Consider the following 14,262-nt stretch of genomic DNA (forward strand, 5'->3'; position numbering starts at 1 on the left):
CCCTGCCTTGGTCTGGTGCCCCCGCTCACCTTCTCCACCATCCCGCTGCAGCTGACACCCACCATGTTTTGTGCTCTGCCGCCTGCTGCCCACACCCGCTATGTTCCGCGTGCCCCCTGGTGGTCAGTGCATGTCATAGCGACTGGTTGTTCGGTTGTTCTGCCATTTGGTCTATTTGCATATTAGGGTTTTATATACTAGTATACAGATAGCCCAGTCGGCATGGCTCAGTGGTTGAGCATGGACCTATGAACCAGGAGGTCATGGTTTGATTCCCATCAGGGCATATGCCCAGGTTTTAGGCTCAAACCCCAGTGCGGGTTGTGCAGGAGGCAGCCAATGATTCTCTCTCATCATGGATGTTTCTATCTCTCTCTCCCTCTCCCTTCCTCTCTGAAATCAATAAAAATATTTTTAAAAAGAAACTTATAAAATACAGATGAAAGAAATTAAAGAAGACCCAAATAACTGAAGCAATGTACTATATTCATGGATTGGGAGAAACAATATAGTAATAATGTCCATTCTTCCAAAATTGATCTATAGGTGAACACGATTTTCTATCAAAATCCCAGCAAGGTTTTTCCTAGGCATAGACAAGCTTGCTTAACCTAAAACTGCTTCTAGCATGTTTAAAGGGACGAGTGAGTGCTAGACTCTCCAAAGGCAGACATTGTTCATATCCTTAGGCACCAGCAGAGCAAGGGCTCCAAGGTCTTAAATCAGATAATTAAATCTACAAAGGAGATGTTTTCTCTCTCTCCCTCTCCTTTCCTCTCTGAAATCAATAAAAATACATTTTAAGAAAAGAGAGAGTTTTAATAATATTCTATAAATATGTACTTAAGTTAGCAGCTCCCTTTTCCAATAGGAAGGAATCATTTTTGATCATTTAGTTTCTCCTAGGGATCACTTTAATGTGCCCAAATCAAATGTTCTTAGCCTAGGATTCAGGGATCCCTAGAGAATACATAATTGGCTTCAAAGGGTCTAGGGACTCCTTAAAATGTTGTGCATATATGCTTATGTGTATTTTCCTGTAGGTCCCTAGCTTTCAACAGATTTTCAAAGGGTTTTGTTACACGCAAAATAATTATGACCTACTTTACATTTAAGTTTTGGCTGTGGTTTTTTGGATGGTAGTTGCTGCTATTGTCCTAGGGCTCATGGCACCATACAAATGAATCCAAAGTTCTGGAAAGAGGCAAGTTCTACCTCAAAGAGGTGACACTGTTGGAGGAGAGCAGTCCATATTTGCAACAGAGTAGGAGGGAATGTTCTAAGAGTTTGCCTCCAAAGGAACTTCATGGAAGAAAAATTTTACCTACGTAACGTGAGAACTAAACAATACCTAAGACATTACCTGGTACCATCCCACTCATTTTATATATAGGAAAGTGAAGGTCCAGAGAGGTTAAATGGCTTGCCCAAGGATGCACAGCTAGTTAGGGACTAAACTGGGATTAGAAATGGGTCCTCCAACTCTCATCTGCACTCCCCATCTAAAGTTTTACAAAGAAACTGAACTAAATATAGTCCTTAAAGTCTAATAGGAAGTGTGTTTAATGCATTCGTTTAAATAAAGACATACTCATTCCTAAGAAAATGGAAGAGGTAAAGGGGTTCAAAGACATGAAATCCAAGCTCAGATAAAGATGAAAAACCTCAATGTCAACTTAAGACGTACAACCAAGAGAGAGTAAATATCAATAACACTCTGTTATCAATGTATAGCTGATCTTTCTGTGGCAACTATGTAAATTGACACAATAAATTATAAACACTAGGTGATTTTTCACTTATCAATTTAGCAAAGATTGTTAAAATAGTTAATCCCAGGATTGGGTCAAGAGTGAAGAAACGGGCCTTCTTATGACCACAGGTCAGAGTATGAATTGGTATATGTGTTCTGCAGCGCAATTTGGCAGTATGTTTTAAAAATAGACACCCAGCATTTCCACTTTAAGAATTTATCTTAAGGAGATAATAGTACTATTTTTCAAAGACATATAAAGAAGGATATTAATCATAATTTAAAAGAGTAGCTAACATTTATTGAAAATTAATCACTTAATCCTCACAACTATTATTCCCTCCATTTTACAGTTAACATGCTCAAGGTTGCACAGTAAATGGAAGGGCTGGGATCTGAATAGCCTGTACTACACACCTAAGTGGAATCAAGGTCATAGAGGCCTTATAAGCTATGCCAAAGGAGTCAGGCTTTAAAGACTTAAGGTAAGGGATGGGGAAGCCACTGAATGATTTTAAGTAGGAGAAATGACAGGATCAGATCTGCATTTTGCTATATAAAGAATGGTTTGGTGGGGAGGACATAAAGCAAGATAAGAGACACTTGTATAAGTTAGAGAATTAAATATAAATAAAGGCAGATTCAAAAGATATTAAAAAACTAGAGTCAAAAGGATCTGGTGACCAGTTAGATCTGAGCTGTTAAGGGGGAAGGTAGTATCAAGATTGGCTGACTCCTAGGTTTCTATCTTGAGCTAATGGGTGAATAATGGTGCTGGTTGGTATGGCAATTGGAGAGGTGGGAAGTTGAATTTTTTTAAAAATATATTTTTATTGATTTCAGAGAGGAAGGGAGAGGGAGAGATAGAAACATCAATGATGAGAGAGAATCATTGATTGGTTGCCTCCTGCACACCCCCTACTGGGGATCGAGCCCGCAACCCAGGCATGTGCCCTTGACCAAAGTTGAACCCAGGACGCTTCAGTCCGCAGGCCCACGCTCTATCCATTGAGCAAAACCAGCTAGGGTAGGAAGTTGAATTTTAAGCATGTTGACTTCAAGGTGCCTGCGGAATCTCTCAGGCAAGCATGTCAAACTTGCAACCAGTGGGCGACGCATGCGGTCTGGCGGCTGCGAGTTTGACATGCTTGTGAGGAATAGACCATTGCATCTATGTATCTGAAGTTCACCGACCGTGTTTAGCCAGGAGATGAAGATTTGGGATCCCTTTGGCATATTTAGTTGTAGTTATGGCCAGGGGATGAGATCATGCATCTTTTTACTCAAAAGAAAGGTGTTGGGAATCAAGGGAATACTGATATTTCAGGAAGAGAAGCCTACAGGGAGGCTGAGAAGGAGACACTAGAAAAGCAGTGGACATTGCTGTTACAGAAAGCCAAGAAAAGAGAGTTGCAAGCAAGAAAGAGCATATTTCCAGTGAGTTAATGCTCAGAGAAGCCCCATTAGATAGATTAAAAAGACTTTCTTTGATTTAGCAATAGTGACTGTGGAGAGAATGGTTTAATTGACAACAATCTTGCTTCTGCAAGACTTCAGTGAGTTGAAAAGGGTAATAAGAAGGAAGAAAATGGAAACAGTAGAATAAAAACTACTCTTTCAAAAAGCTTGACTGTTAAGAGGAGGGAAAATAAGGATAATACCTAGCTACAGACAAATGTAGGACATTTAAACCCTATAAAGATCCTAATGTCCTGATAACCAGACTGTTTGTTTTGATTTAATCAAACAATTAATAACAAACAGGTAATAGAGAAGTACCCTGAGAAATGAGAATTTCTCAGTCGCAATCTCAGGAAAGTAGCAGATGGACTTTTGCTATCTGCAACCCAAACTTTATTTTCAGTATTATGTAGGACATACATTTTGGGTTTAAGTCGAGGTTGTTTTGGCAAGTCTTTTAATAACTGTGAAGTAAAATATTAAGGATAAAAGAACTATCATTCTAACTTGAAGTGCATTCATCTTGCAAAAGGCTGAAAAATTCTTGTATAACCAGAAAAGAATGATGGTGGTAGTAGGAGGGAAAGTAAACAAATGAAAGGCTAAAAAATATTTGTGAATTTTGCTTCGTTTCATGTGATCCTAAAGGAAAATAATTAGAATGAACACAGTGATTCCTTTTTTGCTCTGATAAAAGGATATAAGAATAAATGTCTGTTTTTGAAGATCAGGGATTTTTAAGTAGTTTTTCCATTTTCCAAGTAAATATAGGTTTCAAGTTCTCAGTGGCTTTCGGGACTAACAATGACAACATTCAATAACAACATTCATGTTTATAAATGTAAATAAACATTTACCTTTAGGAACAGTCTTTAACAAGTAACTTAACCTCTGTTTAGTGTTGGTTAAATAGCAAAATAGGATATTCTGACCAAGTCGCAAAAAAGTACTTTTTAACTTTGTGTAAAATCTGTTTAATGTATGGAAGATAAAGATCTAGTCTTCTTTAGGTCACTGAGTTTTAGAAATATCTTAAACTACTACTATTTAAAAAAAACAACTAGAAATTAAATGGAATTTGAAAATAAACTACTTTATAATATAATAAAGAGGTAATATGCAAATTGACCCTCACGCCCTCACACAAGATGGCCGCCCCCATATGGTCAAATATGGCCGCCACAAGATGGCCGGCAGGAGAGGGTAGTTGTGGGCAATCAGGCCAGCAGGGGAGGGCAGTTAGGGACAACCAGGCCAGCAGGGGAGGGCAGTTAGGGGCGACCAGGCCTGCAGGGGAGGGCAGTTGGGGGCAATCAGGCCGACAGGGGAGCAGTTAGGCATCGATTAGGCTGGCAGGAGAGTGGTTAGGGGGTGATCAGGCTGACAGGCAGGCGAGCAGTTGGGAGCCAGTAGTCCCGGATTGTGAGATGGATGTCCGACTGCCAGTTTAGGCCCGATCCCTGTGGGTCCCAGATTGGAGAGGGTGCAGGCTGGGCTGAGGGACAACCCCACCCCACCCCAGTGCACAAATTTTGTGCACCTGGCCTCTAGTGTTAAATAAAATACACAACAATCAGCTCTTTTGTACAAGGTATATATTGGATTTTTAACTCTTGTAATAACCCTAAGAATTAGGTATTATTATTATCTTCCTAATTTACAATGGAGGGAGTTGAGGCTAAGAAAGGTGTTAAAGATTTAGCCCAAAGACATATAGCTAGGAAATAACAAGTTAGAACCCACAGGAGGTTTTGTTAAGATAAACAAAATTACAAAATACATGGCATTCAAAATAACAAAAATACAAAATAGAAGGCATTCAAAATAACATTATAAGAAATCTTAGAATGCACTTCTGTGATTATTGGTCCAGTTTACCCCAGATATGTGCTACAAAAGCTGGTGGAAAATGAGAGCTCACTGAGCTGAGACAGGATAGCCGGCTACAAATTCCAGCTGAGGGACACTTCGTTTCCTCATCTGTAAAATGAAGGTAATTCATACAAACCATCCGGAGCTGTTGTGAGGTTCAAATGAATACCAAGTAAAGCACCAACTTAATACATAGCCCACACGGTAAACAATCGCTACATACTGATTCCTCCCTTTTTAGGAAGACTATGTAGAGCTGACTTAGATCTTGAACAATAGAGTCAATTGGGATATTAAAAGAATGGGGAAACTCACAGGAAGAGAAAACATACAGTTAGAGACCCAGCAGGGAAAGAGTATTTAAAATGCTTTAACTGAAGCAGAACATTTGTATTGAATTGTATATAATAAGCCTGGAAAGCAGTTTGGGGCCAGAGTACATAGGGCCTAAGTCAAATAATTTAGCTTTTATAAATAGCAGGGAATGGTGGAAAATTTGGTTCCTTTTTTAATTATTCTTTACTAGAGGCCTGGTGCATGAAAATTCATGCACTGGAGGAGGGCTCCCTCAGTCTGGCCTGCCCCCTCTCACAGTCCTGGAGCCCTCAGGGGCAGGAGGCAACCTGGCGATCAGGGGAAGGCAATGCCCCCATCACACCTCTGCTGCTGCCACTGCCAGCAGCACAAGCCTCAGCCGGCCCTGGTTACCTGAGCTTCGAGGGGCCCTGGGCAGCTGGGCAGCCACCATCTGAGGCTTGCCTGCACCTCGGGCCAGCCCTGGGCAGCTGGGGGGCTGGGGGACTCTGGAGGCAGGTGCACGGAGTGGCCAGGCCCGCCTGGGGCTGAGGAGACTTGGTGCCGCCATTTTGTGGCTGTGGGCGTTGAGGTCAGTCAATTAGCATATTCCCTCTCTATTGGCTGTGAGCGCCACCATCTTTGAGGGTGGGGCAGTCAATTAGCATATTCCCTCTTTATTGGTTGTGGGCGCCACCATCTTTGAGGGTGGGGCAGACATTTAGCATATTTCCTCCTTATTGGCTGTGGGAGCCACCATCTTTGCGATGGTGTGAGGGTCAATTAGCATATTCCCTCTTTATTAGATAGGATTGGCTTTAATTTCTATTATAAAGCTACTAGAGGGCCCCCTGCACCCTCTCCAATCTGGGACCCCTCGGAGGATGTCGACTGCTGGTTTAGGCTCGATCCGGCAGTCGGACATCCTTCTCACAATCAGGAACGGCTGGCTCCTAACCACTCTCCTGCCTGGCTGCCTGATTGCCCCTAACCACTCTGCTTGATAGCCCCCTAACCGCTCCCCTGCCGGCCTGATTGACACCTAACTGCTCCCGTGCCAGCCTGATCACCCCCAACTGCCCTCCCCTGCAGGCCTGGACACCCCCAACTGCCCTCCCCTGCCGGCCATCTTGTGACCATGTGCGGTGGCCATCTTGTGATGATGTGGGGGTGGCCATCTTGTGGCAGCCATCTTGTGACAATATGGGGTGGCCATCTTGTGATGACGTGGGGGCAACCATCTTGTGATGACGTGGGGGTGGCCATCTTGTGACAATGTGTGTGCAGCCATCTTGTGACGTGAGGGCGTGAGGGTCAATTTGCATATTACCTCTTTCTTATCCTATCTAATAAAGAGGGAATATGCTAGTTAGACCAAATAGCAGAACGACCATCCAGACAACCTTATGGAGGACCGTCCGGACAACCTTGCGGACGAAGCTGGGCTGTGAGGGCCGGCTGAGGCAGCTGGGGCTGCAAGGGCTAGGCCCTTGCACGAATTTTGTGCATTGGGCCTCTAGTATAGGATACTAGTACATGTGCATTGCTAAAAGTCTATAAATTACAGAAAAGTATAAAGAAGAAAATACAAATCACCTTATTCAATGGTTATCCTTGGGAGAGAGAGAAACATTTTTTATTGCTAAATCCTTTGGTGGTATTTTGATTCAATTTTTCTTTTACCGTGTACATTTATTTTAATACTACTAATAATCCTATCTAATAAAAGAGTAATATGCAAATTAACCACCACTCTGCCATGCCCACAAGTCACGCCCACAAGCCAATCAGGATCAACTATGCAAATTAACCCAACCAAGATGGCTGTGGCCACAGAGAGAGCAGGAGGGAGGCTTGGGTTTCCCTGGCAATGGAGGAAGCCAAGCTTCCCGCCCACCTTGGCTGCCACTGAAGGAGTGGCTGGAAAAGAAAAGAAAGAGGGGCTGGGAGCCCTGGCCTCCGCTCAAGGAGTGGCTGGGGGGGCCTGGGTCTCCGGGGGGCGTGGCCAGCCTGAAAATAGCCCTCAACCCCTTACCCAGGCTGGCCACACCCCCATGGGGTGAGGGTCCCCACTGGGGGGCTTGGCCAGCCTGCAAACAGACATCAGCCCCTCACCCAGGCTGGCCAGGCACCCCAGCGGGGACCCTCACCCCAGAAGGGACCCTCACTCAATGGGGGCGTGGCCAGGCTGCAAACCACCACAGGCCCCTCACCCAGGCCGCCCCACGCCCCAAGGGAATCCCCACTCTGATCCGGGACACCCTTCAGGGCAAACCAGCCGGCCCCCACCCACCCATGCACCAGGCCTCTATCTATACTAATGGAAGGGTAATATGCTAATTAGACTGCGAGACCTTCCAGGAGACCTTCCAGATGTTCTTCTGGACAAAGCCATGATGGCGGGGCCAAGGTAGAGGTGGTTAGAGGCCAAGAGGGGAGGGCAGTTATGGGTGATCAGGCCAGGATAGGACGGCAATTGTGGGTGATCAGGCCAGTGGGTGGGGGGGGCTGTTGGGGGTGATCAGGCCGGCGGGGGGGGGGGACAGTTGGGGGTGAGCAGACCAGCAGGGGGGCCAGTTGGGGTCAAGCAGGCCATCAGTGGGGGTCAGTTGGGGGTGATCAGGACAGCGGGGGGGGGGCAGTTTGGAGTGAGCAGGCCAGCAGGGGGACGGTTGGAAGTGAGCAGGCCAGTGGGGAGGGAAGGTAGGGGCGAGCAGGCCAGCAGGGGGGGCAGTTGTGGGCAAGCAGACCAGCAGGGGGGGGCAGTTGTGGGCGAGCATACTGGCATGGGGGGCAGTTGGGGGTGATCAGACTGGTGGGGGGGCATTTGGGAGTGAGCAGGCAGGCGGCGGGGGGCAGTTGGGGGTGAGCAGGCCGGCAGAGTGGTTAGGGGCAATCAGGCAGGCAGGCAGGTGAGCGGTTAGGAGCCAGCAGTACCAGATTGTGAGAGGGATGTCCGACTGCTGGTTTAGGCCCAATCCCTATAAATCAGCAGTAGGACATCCTTCGAGGGGTCCCAGATTGGAGAAGGGTGCAGGCCGGGCTGAGGGACAACCCCCTCGCCCTGTGCACGAATTTCATGCACCGGGCCACTAGTCTAAAATAAATTTCACGGGGCTAAAGTCAAGGTGTCAGCAGGACTGTGTTCCCCACTGGATTCTCTAGGGGAAAATCCATTTTCTGGCCCTTTCCAGCTTCCAGAGGCTGCCACATTCCTTGACTCATGGCCCCTTCTTCTATCTTCAAAGCTAGCAACTGTGGGTAGAGTTCTTCTCACATCACTTACCCTCTCTCTGGTTCTCCTCTGCCCCCTTTTCTCCTATTAAGGACCCTTGCGAGGACATTGGGCCCACCTGGATAATCCAGAATAATTCCCCTTTGTTCAAGTTTGCCAATTAGCAACTTTAATCCCTTTGCATTTTTAATCCCCCCTTGCCATGTAGCCTAACATTCACAGGTCCTGAGGATTAGGACAAGGACTTTGAGCGACCATTATTCTGCCTATCACACCTCCCACAAAGAAAACTTCAGGGAGGTTTGCTCCTGCTTTGTTCCTCTTCCTTTAAGACCTACCTGATTCACCAAATGATGAAATGGTAATCACAATTTGATCATTGTAATAGTCACAAGTAGGAGGTATTTCATGCTGAGATTGTTGTTCTGGTCTCATCCTAGCTCTGCTTCATGCTTAAGGATATATTGCAACCAAACACAATGAATATTAACTAGCTAAAAATTTAAAAAGAAATAATGATTCCCGTAAATCTTCTCCAGCACGAGGAAGAAAGGTTTATCATCAAGCATTAATTTTTATAAATGATATGAATGTCCATTTCATTTCTGAGACTAAACCACCCCACAAGTCCACAATGGTTTACCAATACAGATTTCTGATTTCTTTAACAGAACCTCAACAGCAGTGTTTAGCTCCAATTGATGATTAATGGGCAGAAGAGTACGTCTTAAGAAAAACAGGTGAAAAATATCAGGTTGAAAGGCAAAGCATGTAAATATATCAGAGACTGGATTTTTTATTTTAAAGGGTAAAAGGCCATCAGCACTATTTTAGGAGTCCCAGGAGTTCAAACACTGTAGTCGGAAATGGGTAAAACCTCAATACGTCTGAATTTCACTTTGACATTCAGTATTTCTGTCTTTTCATTTCTTTTATCTCTGAGGCATATAAATGTGCTCAAAATAAATTGGTCCAAATCCCCAGTGAAGGTAATTTTAAAAAATGTTAATGATTCACCCTAATTTTCTAGTGGATAGAAGACTAGCTTTAGTATGTGATTGAAAGACTATCCGGCTTAAAAAACAAGAGAGGCTAGCACTTAATTTTTTTATAACTTGGGCAGGATACTCAAGAGAAGGAAAGGAGAAAGAGCCAACAAGTATTGAGCATCTCTCATTGCCAAGCACTGTGTTTACATACCATTATCTCACTTAGTTCTCACTACAACCCCAGTAAGTTGGCATTGTTACCCACCCACTTTAAAGATGAGAAAATTTGAGGCTCCAAGATGTGAAGAGACTCCTCCAAATCCCACAGCTAAAAAGTGGCAGCACTGGGATGAAAGTCCAATTCTACCTGACTCCAAAGCCCACAGATCCTCCCTCCACCATCTTCAACTGCTCTTTCCTGAACCCCAAGTTTCCTCATCTACAAAATAAAGGGGTTGAGTCAGAGGATCTCTGATGCTCCTCTCAGCTCTTACTGTATGGCCTTCATGGTTGGGGGGAGAAAGGGAAATCGGGAAGGGATCTCAGACACTAGGGTAAACATTGCTTTCTCCTAAGTGGGAAAGCAATGGGACCCTGTGTCCTAACTGTACTGTCCTGACTCCCTGACTGATGAAAGGAGGCTGGTGCTGCTGACAGCACCGTAAATGATGATAGGACTGCCTATGCCCGCCACTTTTTAAAATATATATTTTTATTGATTTCAGAGAGGAAGGGAGAGGGAGAGAGAAATAGAAACATCAATGATGAGAGAATCATTGATTGCTGCTCCTGCACACCCCCTACTGGGGATGGAGCCGGCAACCCAGGCATGTGCCCTTGGCTGGAATTGAACCTGGGACCCTTCAGTCTGCAGGCCAACGCTCTATCCACTGAGTCAAACTAGCTAGAGCTGCCCACTACTTTAACAAAGAGACAGGTCTTCTATTTCTCCGTGGTGGAACCACTTTTCATGAATTCACATTTCCAAAAACATCATCAACACTTATTGTTGAGAATCGTATTGTGCCCAACACTGAAGTGTATTGAGGAGCTCCACAGGAGGTAGCAAAAGAGTATGAGAGATAGTCTGTCTTCTCAGGAACTTGCAACTAGGTAGGGGAACACAACTAACACAGAGAGAATTTTTAGAAGACACTGTATAATGCAGGACTGAACTGTGTAGTCTAGATAATATGTACTACAGGAGTTCAGAGACGGGAGATCAATGTAGGCTGCAGAGAAGGCTTTGTGAGAACTGGGGTAAAGACAACGCTCTTTACCTTGCATCTGGACTAGTCTTTCTTGGCCTTCACTGTGATTGTGAAATCCTGGTATGAACCTTTCACACAGTTATGGCATTTTCAGTTTTGAGGCTGCAGTGATGTCCTTCATATCACGTCATCTGAATGCCACTTCATCTTTATTGGTACATTTGGGAGGGGTAAAACCCCAATGGTATGCAAACACCGTCATGGATACTTGCTTCAAGCCATGGGAAGTTTCATGCAAAACCAGTTTCTCAATAGGGCAAATGTTGTGTAAAGGTGTGTAAGAACTTGAGAAACTAGTTAAAGGCAAAGCCTGTCACAGCAAGAACCAAATTTGAATGGGGACACTTTCCTGTCTGTGTCAGCTATGGTCTGCCTCCAGCCCCTCAACTGCTGAACCCCCATCCTTAAGCATTTCTCCAACACGTTGGCCCAGAGGCCAAGGACCTTGTCCCATGTAGCAGGAACTCCTTATCCCTCACCCCCTCATCTGCCCACCTTCAGATGCCACTCTACTGATAAGAGACTCTAGTTCTGAAAAATTGTTTCAGAATTCTGGACCCTTTCTCACCCTCACACAACTAAGTGTGTTTCCCTTTTTTCAAAGTCTACCCTAAATACATAATCAGGGAACGTGATCCCAAGAGATAGTCTGAGTTGATAAGATAGTCTAGTACAGTGGTCGGCAAACTCATTAGTCAACAGAGCCAAATATCAACAATACAACAATTGAAATTTCTTTTGAGAGCCAAATTTTTTAAACTTAAACTTCTAACGCCACTTCTTCAAAATAGACTCGCTCAGGCTGTGGTATTTTGTGGAAGAGCCACACTCAAGGGGCCAAAGAGCCGCATGTGGCTCGGGAGCCACAATTTGCTAACCACCGGTCTAGTAGATTAAATATTCACTGTGTTTACTATGCATTCTGAAACAATGCTAGACTGGTGAACATCTTCCAAACTAGTTGAAGACATAAAATGAGTACAAAGGAAACAGTATCTGAGTGTACCATATGCTGAATCAGGGGTAAATGGTTTAGAAAAGTGAGAAATCAGTACGTACAGAAGAGAGTTTCATGGAGGCAGGGTTTAGGACAGACTTTAAAGAATGGGAAGAATTTGGATAGGCAGGGAAGAGAAATTATGCCATTCTAGAAAAGAGAAGTACCATTACCAAAGGCAAGGAAAGTGGAAGATGTTTTCATGAAAGTCAAGGTGGTCAGCCTGTCTGGAGGAAGGGTGGCACAGGAATGTGCATAGCAACAATTAGTGGGAAATGAGATCATATGGATAAGATGAATTCATCAACAAACTTAGCAAACATTTATTAAGTGCTGATTAGGTCTCTTGCACATAATAATAGTAATAGCTTACGCCTATTACAGCTTACAATGTGCCAGGCATGTATTAAGCACTTCACATACATTATCTCATGTGATTGTCACTATAGACCTAGGAGGTATGCACTGTTATATCTCTGTTTTACAGACGAAAAACACGAAGCCCAGAGAGATGAAGGAACTTGTTCCAGGTCACATGGTTATGGAGTAGAAAAGCCTGGATTTGAACCAAGGGAGTCTGTTCAAATGTGGGTTCTGAGCACACTGCTAACCTGCCTCCACATGTATTTATCTCATTGAATCCTCATAAAATTCCCTATGATGTACGTATTATCATCCCCATTTTTCAAATGGGGATCCAAGAGCGGGTGACTAGCCCAAGTGGTTCTGATGAGTATAAAGCTAGGATCTGAAAGCAGGTCCACTAATTCCAAGTCCATTTAACTTTCTATTACAATATAGCTGCCTGGCAGAAGGATTTTCTAGAATGGGATCAAATTGGGGGAACTGAACAGTCTGATAAGGTTAAGAAGCCTACATGGTAGGAATAGGGAAGAACTTCAGGTTTTCAACAGATATGACTTGATTAATAAAGATAGCTCAAGGTCTGGCACAGGAACTCCAATCAGGGGAAGAGTGGACACAGCACTAGATGATATTAGAGGTGGTAAGGATCTAGAAATGGGCATGGTTGCGGGAAGGAGGGAAGGATGGATACAAGGTATCCATCAGATTTTTTAAGGAAAATCTGATTGTTCTTAGGGAATGAATGGCATTGAAAGGAGATTAAATCAAAGAAGACTTTGCTTCTTATCTAAATGACTCAATGAACTATTGACAGGAGCTTAAAGGTTATAAGAGCTCCTGGTTTGTAGCAAAAAAAAAAAAAATGAAGGTTGTTTTTGGACATGTTGAGATATGCTTGGCAGAACCATGACTGGCACATTCTAGAGGAAATGACCAGTACGCAGTCAGGGATGTGGGATTGAAGCTGAAGTAGAGAGAAGAAGCTGTCAATCATATCTGACAAATGAGGTATGCAGGATCAGTGAAGGGGAAGACAAGGCTGATCCCAGGAAAAATAGGTATTTCATTGTCAGAATAAGCCAGAAATCAGAGAACAAAAATGCAGTATAATAAAAGAAAACAGGCCCAAGGGCAAACCACAGGTCTGGACAAGTGGTTAGGGCTGAGGCAGAGATAAAAATTAAAGGGACACAGCAGCAAGTATGATCTCACCCTGAATCAAGGATAAAAGACCACTGAATAATTTCCTGTCCTGTTTCTGGCATTTTGGGGTGTTCCTCTATTGCAGAAGCCAAACCCAGCTTAACTGATGGGACCCTGCAGTCTCACCCTGCAAACTAATCAAGAACTTTGCTAGCAGGAAGCACACAATCTACATTAGTATAGGGAGATAACTGAATAATCAGAAAAGGCCCCTCCACTGAATTGTATATTTAAAAATGGTTACAGTGGTAAAATTCATGTTATGTATATTATATCACAATAAAAAATAAAAGCAAGTCCTCTCGCCTATGGATCCCACAAAAATCTCCAAAAGCCCATCTAATTTAGCATCTCCTGGACTTACCCTTTTGGTTCAAGATCTTGATTTCCTTGCCCAAGTTGGTGACTGTGCTGCTGAGGTGATGCAGGTAGTTAAGAAGCCAGGGACGCCGAAGCTTACCTGGCTCCTGTGTCCCTTCCAATGTGGAAAGAGAATGGGATAGTCAATTGAGGCTAATGTGCAGTGGAAACTCCTCTTCTGGCCTTTCTGCTACCTCTGTCCTCTTTCCAGAACATTGAGAATGGTAACCTCAATGTTCATAGCCCCACCCACTGTGACCTCTTCTATCCGACGAGTTAAGAAAGTGAGACACAGAGCAACTCAGTCAGTACCTGGGAGGGACTTACCTGGGGCAGGAACCTGGGAGTCCTGTGATTTCAGTTGTTGCTTATTGCCCTTCCTCTTAAGATTGTAGGATCCTCCTTCTCACTGGCTTCACAGAGATCACCTCCAAGTCTAGGGGTCCTCCATAAACAAGGGC

The 14,262-nt window shown here is 44.2% G+C and overlaps 1 protein-coding gene across 1 annotated transcript in view; it reads right to left on the reverse strand.

The window, feature by feature from the left end:
- Positions 1–13,967, reverse strand: part of DUSP16 (dual specificity phosphatase 16) — a 96,372-nt gene extending 82,405 nt beyond the window's left edge. The window contains exon 1 of the mRNA XM_079774783.1: positions 13,806–13,967. The gene's annotated coding sequence lies outside the window, so the exon portion shown is untranslated. The remainder of the gene's footprint in view (positions 1–13,805) is intronic.
- Positions 13,968–14,262: the final 295 nt, after the last annotated feature.

Source organism: Cnephaeus nilssonii (genome assembly GCF_951640355.1).
Source record: "Cnephaeus nilssonii genome assembly, chromosome: 6".
NCBI classification, from domain to species: Eukaryota; Metazoa; Chordata; class Mammalia; order Chiroptera; family Vespertilionidae; genus Cnephaeus; species Cnephaeus nilssonii.